Source organism: Malania oleifera, chromosome 5, assembly GCF_029873635.1.
Source record: "Malania oleifera isolate guangnan ecotype guangnan chromosome 5, ASM2987363v1, whole genome shotgun sequence".
Classification (NCBI taxonomy): Eukaryota; Viridiplantae; Streptophyta; class Magnoliopsida; order Santalales; family Ximeniaceae; genus Malania; species Malania oleifera.
Genome location: NC_080421.1, coordinates 85,568,165 through 85,582,958, shown reverse-complemented (window position 1 = coordinate 85,582,958; position 14,794 = coordinate 85,568,165). Strand labels below are relative to the sequence as shown.

At 36.3% G+C, this 14,794-nt stretch overlaps 1 protein-coding gene across 16 annotated transcripts in view; it reads left to right on the top strand.

The window, feature by feature from the left end:
- The first annotated feature begins 994 nt into the window (after positions 1-994).
- Positions 995-14,794, top strand: part of LOC131154906 (L10-interacting MYB domain-containing protein-like) — a 31,180-nt gene continuing 17,380 nt past the window's right edge. For 15 of the 16 annotated variants that reach the window (XR_009136699.1, XR_009136696.1, XR_009136700.1 and 12 more), the window contains exon 1: positions 1,001-1,455. The gene's annotated coding sequence lies outside the window, so the exon portion shown is untranslated. Of the gene's footprint in view, positions 1,456-14,794 lie in introns of all 16 variants that reach the window. The other variant, XR_009136701.1, reaches the window with a different exon arrangement.

The window sequence follows — 14,794 nt, the reverse complement described above, 5'->3', positions numbered from 1 at the left end:
TCGCAGCATCAAGTTGCGAGATTACGTAAACATAGTTTAGAAAATTTTTTCCCAATCAGAGTATTATTTAATATTTTATTTATTTTTAATAATAAAACAGGAAAAAACTCCTTAAATTCATGGCAAGAAAGGGTTCATACTTAATAATAATAAGTATTAATATTAAATTCATAACAGCAGGAAAGAATTCATGGCAAGAACAGGTTCACGAACATAATTATAAATAAAAATTTTCATACTTAATAATAATAAATGAAATGTATTTTGAATCTGTTATTTTGAATAATCCTCACCTCCATTCAAAATGTTATAATTTTATAACATTATAAACATAATTATAAATAATTATTTCCATTCTTAATAATAATAACTAAAATATATAACTGAAATAAAAGATACATGAAACACATGGGAGCAAAATCAATATAAAATTCAAGCAAATAAAAAAGAAAATCATAATAATCCTAACCTCAGTATTGTGAGTTTCTGACAAATGCTTCCAATCAACAATAAAATAATTAAAACTTCTTTCAAAATAACAAATTCAACGAAAATAAAAAATCTGAGTAACAAAGGGTCACGTAGGAATCATGTACCTCATCTCTCCCTTTTATGCCTTCTTCCCAACGTTCAATGAGCAACAGACAATATCCAACGGTCAGCTGCGCTCTTTGCAATATCGTCCAGCAACTCTGCAAAGTGAACAAAGCTCTTCCTGGTTCGTCTGTGAGCACAGAGAAGGAAGAAATTGAATTTTGAAGCAAATCTAACTGGTTCAACCAATGAGATTTGTCACGCGTGAAACGCCAGGTGGTTAAGCATTTATTGTTCCTAACAAAATCTCGTTACAAGAAGTAGCAAGATTTGCCATACGTCCGCTGCACCATTCATCGTCTAAAGTAAATCTCGTTACTTGAAGTAGCAAGTAACGAGATTTGACATACGTCCGCCGCACCATCTTTCATCCAAAGTAAATCTTGCTGTTTAGAGCAGCGGATTACGTCAAAGTCATAGAAAAAACTCGCCGTCATTCTACTCGGCCAATGATGCATACCTTCTCATATGGTGACCGGCGTAGCGCTAGGAACACAACCCTTTCCATCCATCATTCATAAACCAATACCCCCTCCAAAACCCTAGCTGACATCCAAACCCCGATTCCTGTTATTCAAAACAACTACTTTCAAGGGCTAATCACCAAACGATCGATCACATATAGAGAACCCATTTGATTTGCAGCATTGGTGGCTCCGAAGAAGCCAAGGAGCTGTGAAAGAAGTGGTCGTTGCTTTAGGCCGCTGCCAGAACGGTGCAGAAAGCGAAAAAAAAAAAAAAAAATGTTGCTGTTGCAGCTCTAGCGTCTTAGAAGCTTCACCAGCAATGTAGCAGACTTCTGTGCATCTCCCCATCGCAGATTCAGGGCTCTGCTATCTTTCGTATGTGTTTGATATTGATGTAAGAATTTCCCAAATTCTTAACACCATCGTAAAGCCCCATCATCTTATGTTCTCTTCTTTTAACCTTATTCCCCTATTGCAAAGAAAAACAAATCCCAGCCATTACCGCATTAGAAGAACAAGCTTTTATCATAACACGATCCATCTATAGGAAACCCAAACTCAACCTGTTGAGTATAGGCATAATTTAGGATAGTAGGATTTAGTTATGTATTTTCAACATTTAGGGATTTGCAATTATGTTTCATTTGTTAGGGAATTGCTTTTATTTCCCAAATTATGTTTTTCCTTCTTAGGGTTTTGTTATTACTTTCCAAATTATTTTTTTTTGTTGCCTTATTTAGTATTAGTGGGAAGTCTATATAAATGCACGTATACTCATGAGAGGGAGAATGGAATATTGAGCATCAATCCTAAATTGAATTTTGTCTTCATTTTTACTCTCTTTTAATTTCTTGTTTTCCTATATTTTTCTCTTTTGCTAATCAGTCTTGCATCACCATAATTTTATTAATGTTAGATAAACCAAATCACTTCTTAAGTGGTAATGCCTTGTACAATACATGACAAATTCCAAGCCTATATTACAAGTAAATTAGTAAGGAATTTTAAATTATAATGTATTGGATGTCACAATCCCACCATGATCATACTTTGACCCCATCAATCCCACTGAGTGTCCTATTATGATCCAAAACTTTAGAATCTGGATCCCTTTGGGAAATTATGTTTTTCTGACCCCTTAATCTAGATCTCAGTTTGAACAACCGTGGTGACAATGGAGGAGCATGAGCAACCCTTTGATGCATGTGGGCTGTGTTATGCAAGCGTTGTATCTTGGAGTTTATGGAATAAGCTTTTTGGCTTGTTTAGTGGGTGTTGTTAGTTCTTTGGAGGCTTTTGAGCTTATAGCTTTTAGAGGTTTTAGCAGGCATAAGGAAGCAAGGAGGTTATGATGGTATATAATTTTTGTTATTTTTTTGGGTGGTATTGCCTAAGAGAAATGCTTGCATTTTTTGTCACGCTTTTTGTTTATTGAGTTCTTTACTCCTTAGCTTGCTTTGCAATATATAATTTATATACCCTACTCGCTATAAACTTATTGGATATGCATTTTTTTTTGTATTTTTTCCAAAACCAGCAAATGCAATGATTTCTTCCCTAGAAAAATATGTGCATTATGCTCCATCCACAACCCCCAAAATAATGCAAAGAAAGCACACTTCTAGAGCGCCACCCTTTCCTTTTTCCTGCCAAAACCAACAAAAGAAATTGCCAAAAATCCTCCACTGCCTCTGAACTTACCCAGCACTTGCCTAAAATACAAAATAGCTTACTCCATACCCTCAAAGCATGGTCACAATGTATAAACAAATGTAATGCAAATTCTGAACAGTTAAAACAAAGAACACAGACGTCTGGAGATAGAGCCTTCAAAGGTCTCCTGACCTGCAGCAAGTTATTGGTATTAATTCTATCAAGCATGTTAGATTACCAACAATTTATGTCATACCTTAACAATGTTGAAATAAAAATTTAACTCTTTGCCCAAGGCATAGTTTGGCAGATCCAGAGCGCTGCCCTTTCCTTTTTCCTGCCAAAACCAACAAAAGAAATTGCCAAAAAAGCCTCCACTGCCTCTGAACTTACCAGCATTTGCCTAAAATACCAAATAGCTTGTTCCATATCCTCCAAGCATGATCACAATGTATAAACAAATAATGCAGATTCTGAACAGTTAAAACAAAGAACACAGATGTCTGGAGATAAAGCCTTCAAAAGTCTCCTGACCTGCGGCAAGTTATTGGTATTAATTCTATCAAGCTTGTTAGATTACCAACAATTTATATCAAGCTTTAACAATATATATTGTTGGAATTGGTGTGATCTCAAGAGTGGGGGTGAATTGGGTTTTAAACACATTTTGGCTAAATTAAACATTTACACTGATTCATCACATATCATATCCCATTTTAATTATGGTCGTGTATGTAAAACAAAATAAGCAATATGTGCAGACATACACGTGTATCTCATTTAAAGTAAATGTGTGCATGCAATTCGATATAACCATAAGTGAACAAGTATACACATGCTAAATTTAAAGTGCATAAATTAAATGAGATAAGGAGAGAGCAACACACGATATTTGTTATCAAGGTTTGGCCAAACCAGCCTACGTCTCCGCCTTGGGCATACCCCTTAAGGATTACATTATCCCTGCTCACATAAACGGGCGGAGCAGAAGCTGTTTACATTCTCTCCTTACGGGGCAAGGAAAATCCCAACTCAATTACAAGGTTGATCCCAACTTGTCTCACTTACGGGGCTGAGACTCCTCAGTTCAATTTTTGCGTTGAACTGAACTGGTCTCACTTACGGGGCTGAGACTCCTCAGTTCAATTTCGGGCCGAACCCAACCGATATATTAAAAATATTTTTGTACAAGATAATGCTTCTGAAAATACAAGTAAAGATGTACACGTTTAAGCCATAAAATGCACACTCTAATGTGATATGAAATATGCTCAAGTAGAGTAAGAGTGTTTTTCAAAATAATATTTCAACCTTAGAAAGTAATTTGAATGATGAACGCTCAAAGGTTTTGACCCTAACAAAATATTCTCCAAAAAATATTTTTCAAAGAATAATCGGAGAACATAGGGTTTTGGTTTTTCAAATGATTCTTGCAAGATAAAATTTTTCAATGAAAGCATAAATGCAAGAAGTAAATGCCCTAAAATAAAGATGCTCTCTTTCAAAAGATTTTTCAAAGAATAATAAAGAGAGTTGGGAGGGTATAAAATTTATCCCATAAAATATTTTTGAAATAGGAATTGAAATGGGGGAACTTTGATTAAAAAAGGATTTGAGAGAATTTTAAAGTTAATCAAAGTTGCTAATTAAACAAATGAAAGAGGTATTTATAGTTTTTCTAAAAAATATGACCATTGGAGACATATTGGGGATTTTGAAAAAGTTTAATTAAATTTTAACCCCAATTACCCTTAATTAACCACGGTAAAATAAAGCACCTTGAGAGTTTCGGTCGCCCTTTGGTCGCCTAGTTCTTAGGGCCTGTCGCCTGAACAGACACACAGAAAAAAGTGAACTTTTTGACTTCAGGTGTTTGAGGGTGAGTCCGGGTGGTTGAGCCAAGGCGATTTCCCAAACGTTCGAGGTTCGGTCGCCTAGTGAGTAGTTCGGTTTGCCGAACCTCACAATTCGGTCGCCCAAGCCTATTTTGAACTAAAAGTGCAGTCGCCTGCGGACAGTGGAAAAGTAACTTTTAAGTATTTGGTCGACTGGGGGTAGTTAGTTCAATTTAAGTTCGGTTGCCCGGGCCTCAATCAACTTGTTGACTTTTTGGCCAACAGAGTGTTCGGTCGAACGAGGGCTATAACACATGAATAGTTCGGTCGCCCGAGGCTTTTAATTAAGCCTAAAAACCTAACGTCAGCCCTAAGGTCTGTTTATGACCTTTGGTTCCCTATGGTCAAATTACGGTCATCTGAGCATTCAAATCATATCATGCATATGTATGCATTATTACAAACCAAATAAAAATTAAATGCAATATAAATTAAAATCAAAATGTCTTCTTCTTTTGCTCTTCGTTTTCCATGGAATTCACCAGGAGTGTGTGAGCTTTATGTCCCTGTTGGCTTCCATTTTTCGGTATCTTATGTTCGTGCTAAAATGATAACCTATTCACACACTAAATGCACACATAAGATACTGGTGGTTTGTTAGCATCAAAACAGAGATCGAACTCAAAAAGCCAACATATATCAAACCTTAGGAATGTCAAAATAAAAATTTAACTCCTTGCCCAAGGCATGATTTGGCAGGTCTAGTGATGTAGTAGTGTCATTTGGTCTTCAGTGCTATAGAGTGGATTATTCAGTGCCTTATCAAAATTCGAAGATGGGTAAAATATGGTTCAGTGTGATGTTGATGACATTGTGATTATAAGATACAATAATGGAGGAATCCAATTTATAATAGAGTTTTCATGAGGCAGATTTCAACTTTAGGACTCATGCCCATTGAGGTTGTGATTGTCTAGTTATTGAGTTGCTAGGTCATAATAGGGCATTCTGTTGTCCCAATGGAAGTATGTGCTTGATTTACATTATGATACATGATGTTAGGATCTAGACGCGTCCACAATCATATGGATCCTAACACCAAACTTGTATTAGATTGGGGCAAGGTGTTAACAATGCTGGGAAAGTTTCAATGATTTCATTGGGAAGTTGAATTATTTGTCAGGTCTGATATTGCCTTTGCAGTGACTGGTGCTGGTTAATTCAAGGATGGCTCTGCCAAGTAGTCATTGGGAAGCCCTTTTGTGCATTCTAAGGTATTTAAAAGGTGCACCAGGTCAAGGCTCATATTTGTTTTAAGACTTATGTTCAGATTCAGTTTGAGGGAGATACTGATGCAAATTGGCTTTGATCTTCAACTTATAGGTGGTCAACTATTGGCTATTGTGCATATGTTGGAGGTAACCTTGTTTCTTAGAAGAGTAAGAAGCAGAATGTTGTTGCTAGATTGAGCACCAAGTCATTGTATGGAGCCATGAGGCCCATGACGCATACTTCTTGTGTTTTGGTATGGTCGAAGAGTATATTAAGAGAACTTGGCTTTGAGCATCCTTAACCCATTGGTTTGATGTGTGAGGATCAAGCTGCTATTCATGTTGAGTCGGACCCAATGTTTGAGAAGAGGACAAAGCACATTGAATTTGATTGTAATTTTATAGGGAAAAAATGATATAGAATGTAGTTTAAGCCCTATTTGGAACTACTTGAAAAAATAAGTACTTATTTCAAAAGTACTTAAAATAAGTACCCGTGTGAAGACAGTGTTTACAATATTAATTAGAATATTAATTAATCTATTAATTATAAAATATTAAAATTTTAATTAAAAAAATTAATCAAGATAAATGATAATGAAATTTTGTTATGTATTATAATGTATCAACTGTATGCTGAAATTTAATGATAATATTATTATAATAAATTCATACGACATTTATAATAAAAGTGATTATCCAAACACTAGTTGTTTTTATAGCAAAAGAAGTTCATTGATAGATTAAGAATATATTGCCAAAAGAATAAGACATCAATCTAGTTAAAAAACAAAGAAGAAAACCAAAAATCAAAGAGAACAAAATAAAAAACAGCGCACATTAACAATCCAACAAATATCACTAATTGCACAAATATCTGAAAAGCCCCCTTAGAGTTCCTATGACACACACCAAAGAAAAGCCAAATTATGGGTCTTCTCCTAAACCAGCAGAGACGACAACACCTTCCTTGAGAAAAGATGCGCATTTATGTTCCATCCACAGCCCCCAAATACTGCAAAGAAAGCACCAGCCTTTCCTTTTTCCTACCAAAATATACAAAAGAAACTGCCAAAGATCCTTCGCTCTTCAGACAAGCGCAACATTCTTTGAAAAAACCAAATAATTTATTCCATACCCTCTAGCCAAAATCACATTGCATGAAAAATGTGATGCAGATTTTGAATGGTTAAAGCAAAGCATGCAAACATCTAGAGAGAGCCTTCAAAGGTCTCCTAATTCACTAAAAGATTTGCAAGAATAAACCCCCTTGGCTTCCGTGTCCTAAAGAGATCTGACAGGCATTCTTCAACAAGACTAACAAAGAGGATAACTCTTCCATCTCTCTTTCATTCAAGGACATTTGAAAGTGAAAATCCCATGAAGGTGAAGGAACACTAGGATCAACACAAAAAGAAGAAATGGAACCATTCTGCCCAGAGCCTAAACGAAAGAAACGAGCAAAAAAGGTGGACAAAAATAGCATTCACCAACCAAAAATCTTTCCTAAAATGGATATTACAACCCCTACATAACAGGAATTTAATATGGGAACAAAGAGGGGATAAATTTGAGAGGAAGCTTTCTATGGAATTTTCGAAAAACATCTAGATCCCAAATTAGTGTATCACCCCCATTCTAGCGAACACTTGCTTTTAACAACTCTATGCCATAGCCATAGGGAAGAATCCTCTAGTGGGAACCGCCAAATCCATTTGGCCAAGAGCTGTGTTTTTAGACACCAAATTTTCATGACCAAAACCACCCTCCCATTAGACCAATGCATCACCTCTCACCTTTCCAATGGATCCCTAAAGCCCCTATTCCCGACCACATGAAATCTCTCGTTATTCTCTCAATCTTGCTAGCAAACCCCACAAAAACCTTAAAATAAAAAGAAAATATAATGGGATACTAGAAAGACAAATTTGATTGAGAGTAATTTTATCTTCGAGAAATAAAAGAGCACCCTTCCATCCATCTAAACACTTTGACACCCTCTATAACTAGGTTCCAAACTCAAACCCCCCCTCCCAAAAAAAAAAAAAATCCTCATCAACCAAATGGAATAAGACAACTGGAAATCCCACATAACGTACCCACCACCGAAGATAACTTCCTCTTGATGTGCTCTACAGGCACATTACTAGTCACAATGACACTCTTCCCCATATTAATCTTAAGCCTAGAAACCCTCTCAAAAACTAGCTGAATTCCAAACAACCCACCCCCCATCCCCCGAACAAAAGGAACCCTTAAATGGGACAATAGCCAATCCAACCAGAACGTACCCCACCTCCGAAGACAACTCCTTGACGCGCTCAATAGGCACATTAATAGCCACAATACCACTTTTCCCCACATTAATATTAAGCCTAGAAACCCTCTCAAAAGTACGAAGAAGATCCAAAATATTTGAAAAAGAAGGCCTATGGTCATCTAAAAAGAAGATAGTATCCTTAGCAAACTAAAGGTGCGAAACATCACCTCCACCCTTCCAAATATTTCACTAAATCGCTATCCATAGCCTTATCAACCATCCTACTCAAAACATCAGGCACAAAAAAGAACAAAAAGGGGGAAATAGAGTCACTTTGTCTAATCCTCTTCGTAGCCCTAAACCAAGATTTAGGCTCACCATTCACTAAAACCTAATAACTCACGTTAGACATGCATCCTCTCACCCTTCAACGCCACCTCTCTCCAAACCGCTTCCACACAAAAAGTCTTATCCATGAAGTTCCAACTCACTCCGTCATAGGCTTTCTCAAAATCTAGCTTTAAGATGAGTCCCATCCTATTTCTTCTCCAAATATCCTCAACAACCTCGTTAACAACCAAAATGGCATCCACAATCTCTCTCTCCCCCACCGACGCACTTTGAGCCTTTGTAATAGTCTTATCAAGCACCACACTTACCACCTTAGCTAGCACTTTAGTGATAATTTTATAAACTTTGGAAACTAGACTAATAGGTCTACAGGCAAATATTTTAATGGACCTACTTTACTTTTGTAAGAAAGTTATAAAAATGGAATTAATACTCTTGCTTAAAATCCCATGCTAGTAATATTCATTAAAAACCTTAAGCAAGTCTCCTTTAACCACCTCCAAACAATCTTGAAAGAAGGCTAAATTGAACCCTTTTTGTCCTAGAGCTTTATTCCTCTCCATCCCAAAGATGGTAGCTCTCACTTCCTCTTCCTCAAAAGGTCTCTCCAACCAATCTATCTTACCCCCAAACTAAGGAACCCGCTCTAAACTGTCAACCATTGATCTACTAACGTCCTCCTTAGAATTCAAATTATAATAAAATTCTCTAATCTCGGAAGCAATTTGACTAGGATTGGAGGTAATCTCCCCCTACCCACATCCAACTCCCTTATCAAATTCTTCAGCAGTTTCCTCTTGGGTATCTTATGAAAAATATTGAATGACATTCACCATCTTTAACCCATTTAAACTTTGTCTTCTGCCTCCAACTTCTCATTTCCTTGAAAATCACTTCCACTAATTGTATAAGTATTGATATAAGTACTTAATTTTTGACAAAGCCAAACAATACTTATGACAATGAGTACTTTTAAAATTCAGTATTTATTATCATTACTTTCCTAGATAAGTGCTTTTTTCATAAAAGTGCTTTTTCATAAGTGGTTCCAATATCAAGATGAGAAGTAAAGAAGGTCATAGAATAATGATGAGGATTTAGGTAATTAACAAACTGATAAAATTTTAAGGGGAATTTAGGTACATATAGTATATAGGAAAAAGGAGTAGAAGGAAACAAAAAAGAAAAAGAAAAAGAAAAAGAAAAAGAATTGATATAATTGAACCACTAGCAATGGTAATCTTAAGAGTGTAAAATTGTGGTTTTAAGGATTAAAATAAATTAGAACTACCTTTTATATGGGAGGAGGAACTAGAATCAATAATCTAGGGTGAGAAGCAAGAAGAGGCAAGATGCTTGAAAAGTGGCACTAGATATAGAAGTCTCAGTTTGATGTTGATGAACATTGCAAACACGATTGTTATAACACGGTCGACATTGTACTTTACTCCTTAATAGAGTGGTTAAGTGCACTTGAAGTGTCAACAATAGAGTGACTCTCAACAAGAAATTTATTGGCCCAAGTAGGTTTATTATGGAGATGCCAACAATGATCAATATTATGATTATCCTTACAAATATGTGTAAATGCCGGTATTTCCACAACAAACCCTGCACTTTGACACACTACCTCTGCCACAACCACCATCCAACCTCATCTCATCCTCCAACACTTTCTATACCACGATTAGAATTAATACTAACCTTTGCTAAGAAGATTGAGAGCCATCTTCGTTGGATTCTACCATATGCTTCATTCATGGATGATATGAATTCATCCGCAAGAATGTGATCATGGTTGAAGCTCAAGAGTCAACCAATACAAGAACTTGGCAGCCAAGAACTTTGCCTCTTGATCATCTCAACATAACAACTAATTGTGTTGTCCCTAGAATCGAGTCTAGAGGGGGGGAGGGGGGGTAAATAGACTCTTTTGCGTATTTGTGATTTTCTCTACAAAATAAAATCTTGGCAAGATACAAATGATTATATCACAATATATATATAATAAAACATGGACAAAATGTAAATAAAAGAGTATAGAGAAGAGAAACTTAACAAACGATATTAACGTAGTTCGGCCCCTATCCTACGTCCACGCCTTGAGACACACTCAAGGATTCCAAATCCACTATACGTGCTCCTTAAGGACAGAGAAGCCTTTATAGTTACACCACCTAGGGAACAAATCCCTTGTCGCTCACAAAGAGCCTTCAAGCAAGGTTCACCAAGTACCCTTTAAGCTAGGTTCACCAAGAACCCTTTACAACTTGAAGAAGATATGGAGGTGGTGTTGAAGTAGATGGTGCCCCTTGAATGAGCTGATTAAATCACAAAGAAATCCTCACACTAATCTCTCAAGTAATGAATTACATACAAGTATGGAGAGTAAGAGAGATAGTGAGCACTAAAATGATGAACTAAAATGCAAAGTGCTTGAAAATGATATTCACTAATTATGAAGTACTTGGATTGATACTAGAACAAGTTAGAAGCCTTGTATTTATAGGCAAAATTGAGTTCTAGCCATTTTGTGGCTGTTGGGCATAAAAAATGATTTATTATTTTGAAAACTTGCCGCTGGGTTTTGAATCCTGACACACATTGTCTACGGATTCACAAAACTGTGGACAGTTTTCTCCAAATCGTTGACGGTTTCCTCAAATTGTGGACGATTTGCTTTAGGCCATTTTCCTAATTAGCTTCTGTCTGAAACTGTCAGTGTACCTATGGAAAACCGTCGACGGTTTTCCCTGTTTCTTTAAATCGTTAATTATCTTTTATTTTAGGTACATAAGAATGATCTTAACCCAATCGGGACCAAGTATATTAAAGTGTACAACACTTAGACTATTTAACCCTTGTCCCATGATAAATAAAATTTGAGTATAGGATATTATCATGGTTTTGTCTTTGAAAAAATCTTAAGTATGAAACTATAAAAATCTTATTTTTCGTTTGAATGATTGAATGATATCCTATATACTCCGTGGACTAGTATGCATATGCAAATTGCTCAACTCTTGCTCAATAAGATTGCATGAAATAGTACTACAAGAGTTACAACAATTCTACCTCAAACACTTCCCATTACATATGAATTCACACTTGATCCATTGGATGTGCTTGAGATCTTTCCATGTGAGTGTCCACTGATTTTTGCCCATGTGAGTGTACACTTGATCTTTGCATTTTATCCTATATCTTCATGATTTCGCCACTTGTATTTATCCTAGCTTGATATGCAATGGCTTGTGACTTAGAACCGCTAATGGGTTGTAATCATCAAAATACGATAATTAGTATATCATGTAGCCACTAAGGCTAACAAATTGGTTGATAGATATTGAGTTCCTTTGACAAACCTCTCATAGTGCTATAATACTCACTCATGAACCTACCTTATCGGTCATATCTGAAAAACATCCCATAGTACTCAAAAATGCGAGTTATTTATTTATTTTCAAGAAGGTTAGGAAAAAACTTGTGATGGATTATTCTTTTTGAGAGATGAGCTATTCAGGGATGACTTGATTTCTCTCCTTTGGAGAAATTACTTTGTTGTCAAGTTGATGCACATTTTTGCACCGTTGGCGAAGACACTTCTGAGCTCTCGAGTTGAACTAGGTTTTGACCATTTTAGGAAGTAATGGGGGAGGTCAATTGCTCTTTAGGCAAGAATTTTTTTGTTTGTTTGGTTTTTTTAGTTTTTTTATTTGAAAAATAGTGAGTTTTACAAAATTACGGAAAAGAAAGGATGCCAATTCTACCATAATTTCTTTGAAAGAGAGGAAAGAAAAGGGCTTTCCAAACAACTACATTGCTTTCTCTTTACAAAAATCAAGAATAATTGCTTTTAGGGTATTGGGCCATTTCTTTTTGCTGAAAGACCAAGAGTCGACAACTTTGGTAGATTTCATTCCCGGGAGAGGATCTTAAATAAAGGCACAATACAATTGATTTATATTCTGGCAAGGAAGGAGGTAGTAGGACAAAAGAGGTTTTATGATTGTGAAAGGTATTAGAAAAGGGAAGTGAAATGAAAGTCTTTACCATAGTTTTGTGCCGAAAATGTGTTGCATGGACTATGGCTCCACAAATGTGCGACTTTTAGCTAGGAACATAGAACAACTTCTCTAGTTCTTCATAAGAGCAAACAAATCCACCACATAGTTAAGTAACATATCAGAGGTGTGGGCGGAATTTTTGTAAATAACAATGAAGTGGGAGGATCTTTGATGAAGGAAACCAAGAAAGGAAAGCTTGTGCTCAAGGATGGTTTCAAAATCCCTTAAATGGGGGATTTGTGGGGGATTTTAGTGACGAAATCCAAGATTTCCTCGATGCAATTATTGGGGAAGAAACCTTTAGGGTGCAACCAGAGTCTTTAGAAGATACTAAGATTATGGGTGTAATTGGGCTAGAAGAACATGTTCGTTGTGCCTAAATAATAGAAAAAAACTAGGCCCAACCATAAGAGAGCCATTTGTAGCTAGGTCTTGAAGACTAGGCTGGAGGATATGGTGTTATTTGAGGCCTAACTAGAATTTCTAAAAGGCCAAGGATTTGTTGGTTGGGAGGAATAAGGGCTTATGCTCAAATCAATATGCAGGAGCCCTCTTCTTCAAGAGAGTGATTCTTTTGGCCCGAAGACAAAGTAGGAAAGGCGATTGATAATGTAGCTAGAAGAGATACAAATTTGATGAAGATGAAGTGGCAAAATAAAAGTTGTGGGAGGATTAGAGTTGCAACAAATAAGGAGTTTGAAAGAGTAATAAGAGAGGCATTGATAGAGTTTGAAGGAATAAGAAAGCCGTCACAAGTCTTGCTAGACTGTGAGAAGTCTTTGAACAAGGCGAAGAAGATGGGTGAGGAGGGCTTCTATGAGAAGAAAGGAAAAATAAGTTATGGAATCTTGGAGTGAGAAGGAAGTTCTTTCTAACTTTGCAAAAGATGGGGAAGTGTCATTGCCCTCTTTCAAATTTGAAGTCAAAGAGTTGCTAATTGAAAAATTGAGGAGTGACGAGGAAAGAAGGGACAAGACTACATGTATGAAATTTATGGAGGAAGGAGAAAATTACGCAGACTAATTTTAGCTTCATATGCTAAGATTTGATTTGGTCTAGGCATGAGAAATTAGAGTATAGATGATGCTAGGATTTCAAAAGGAATTGACCTTTCCATAACAACCAATGGTTCTCACTCCTATGAAAAATTGAACCATTTTTCTTTCTTCTTGCCACTAGTGTGATGAATAGTGATTTGAGAAATGACATTCCAAGAGCAAATTTGGGAGCATTGCAATTTTTGAAGGTAATTCTTCCATTTTGTTTCTTATCATGTTAATTTTGATTTATTGAAGTGCCACAAGGAATTAGAGTATGAGAGAAACCTAAATAATTTTGATCGTTTAGGGTATAAGAGAAAACCAGGTGGCCTAGGAACTTCTTGATGATTTGGGTCTTACCTTGAGAGCTCCCTCAAGAGATTTTTTTAGGCTTAAGAAAGTGGGCATTGAAAAGCGAAAAAGCTAATAAATTATTAGAGAACTAGTTAGATTAGTTTCCTTAGTGAACTATGAGAAAAGGGGTAGGTTTTCGGGGGTTGGTAATGTCACCTAATGACGCTTTTGTCCTAGAATGTTAGAGGTCTTGGGTGGGAGGGGGGTTCAAGATAAGAGAAGAGTTGTTAAATACCTGGTGAATAGAGTTAGCCAAGATATTTTGTTTTTACAATAGTCTATATTAGGTGAGACTGACTATAGATTCAAGGATTAGGTGTCGTTACCCACTTTAGGAGCTTTGGGATGTCAAAACTTGACTTGTGATACCAAACTAACTTTTTGTAAAGATTATATCTCTGGTTCTTTCTCTTTGTTTGTCCTACTTAAAATCAGGGGTGTTGGGAAATGGTGGTTTACCTCTGTTATGCCCTTACACAATATTCTCAGAGGAGTCATCTTTCAAAGAGTTAACTAGCTTGTTTGGGCTCTACAATCCTTGTTGGGTGGTAAAGGGAGACTTCAATGTTATATGAACCTCTAAGGAGAAGTTTGGGAGATCAAGGGTGATTAGTAGCATGAGAAACTTTGACTTTTTCATTAGGGAATGTGGCCATAGGGACGTTCCCTATAATAGTGGTTGTTTCAGATGGGTGGATTTTGGGGGCAGACAAGTCTCGATTTGTATTGATAAATTTCTATTTATTGATGTGTAGGAATACTTGTTCTTGAACTTTGTGCAAGAGGTGTTGGTTAGGCCTACCATTGATTACTACCTGACTCTTTTAGATTCTAATCCCTTTTACATTTGAGAATATGTGGCTTTTGCATCCTTCCTTTTGTGATACCATTGGAGTTTGTTG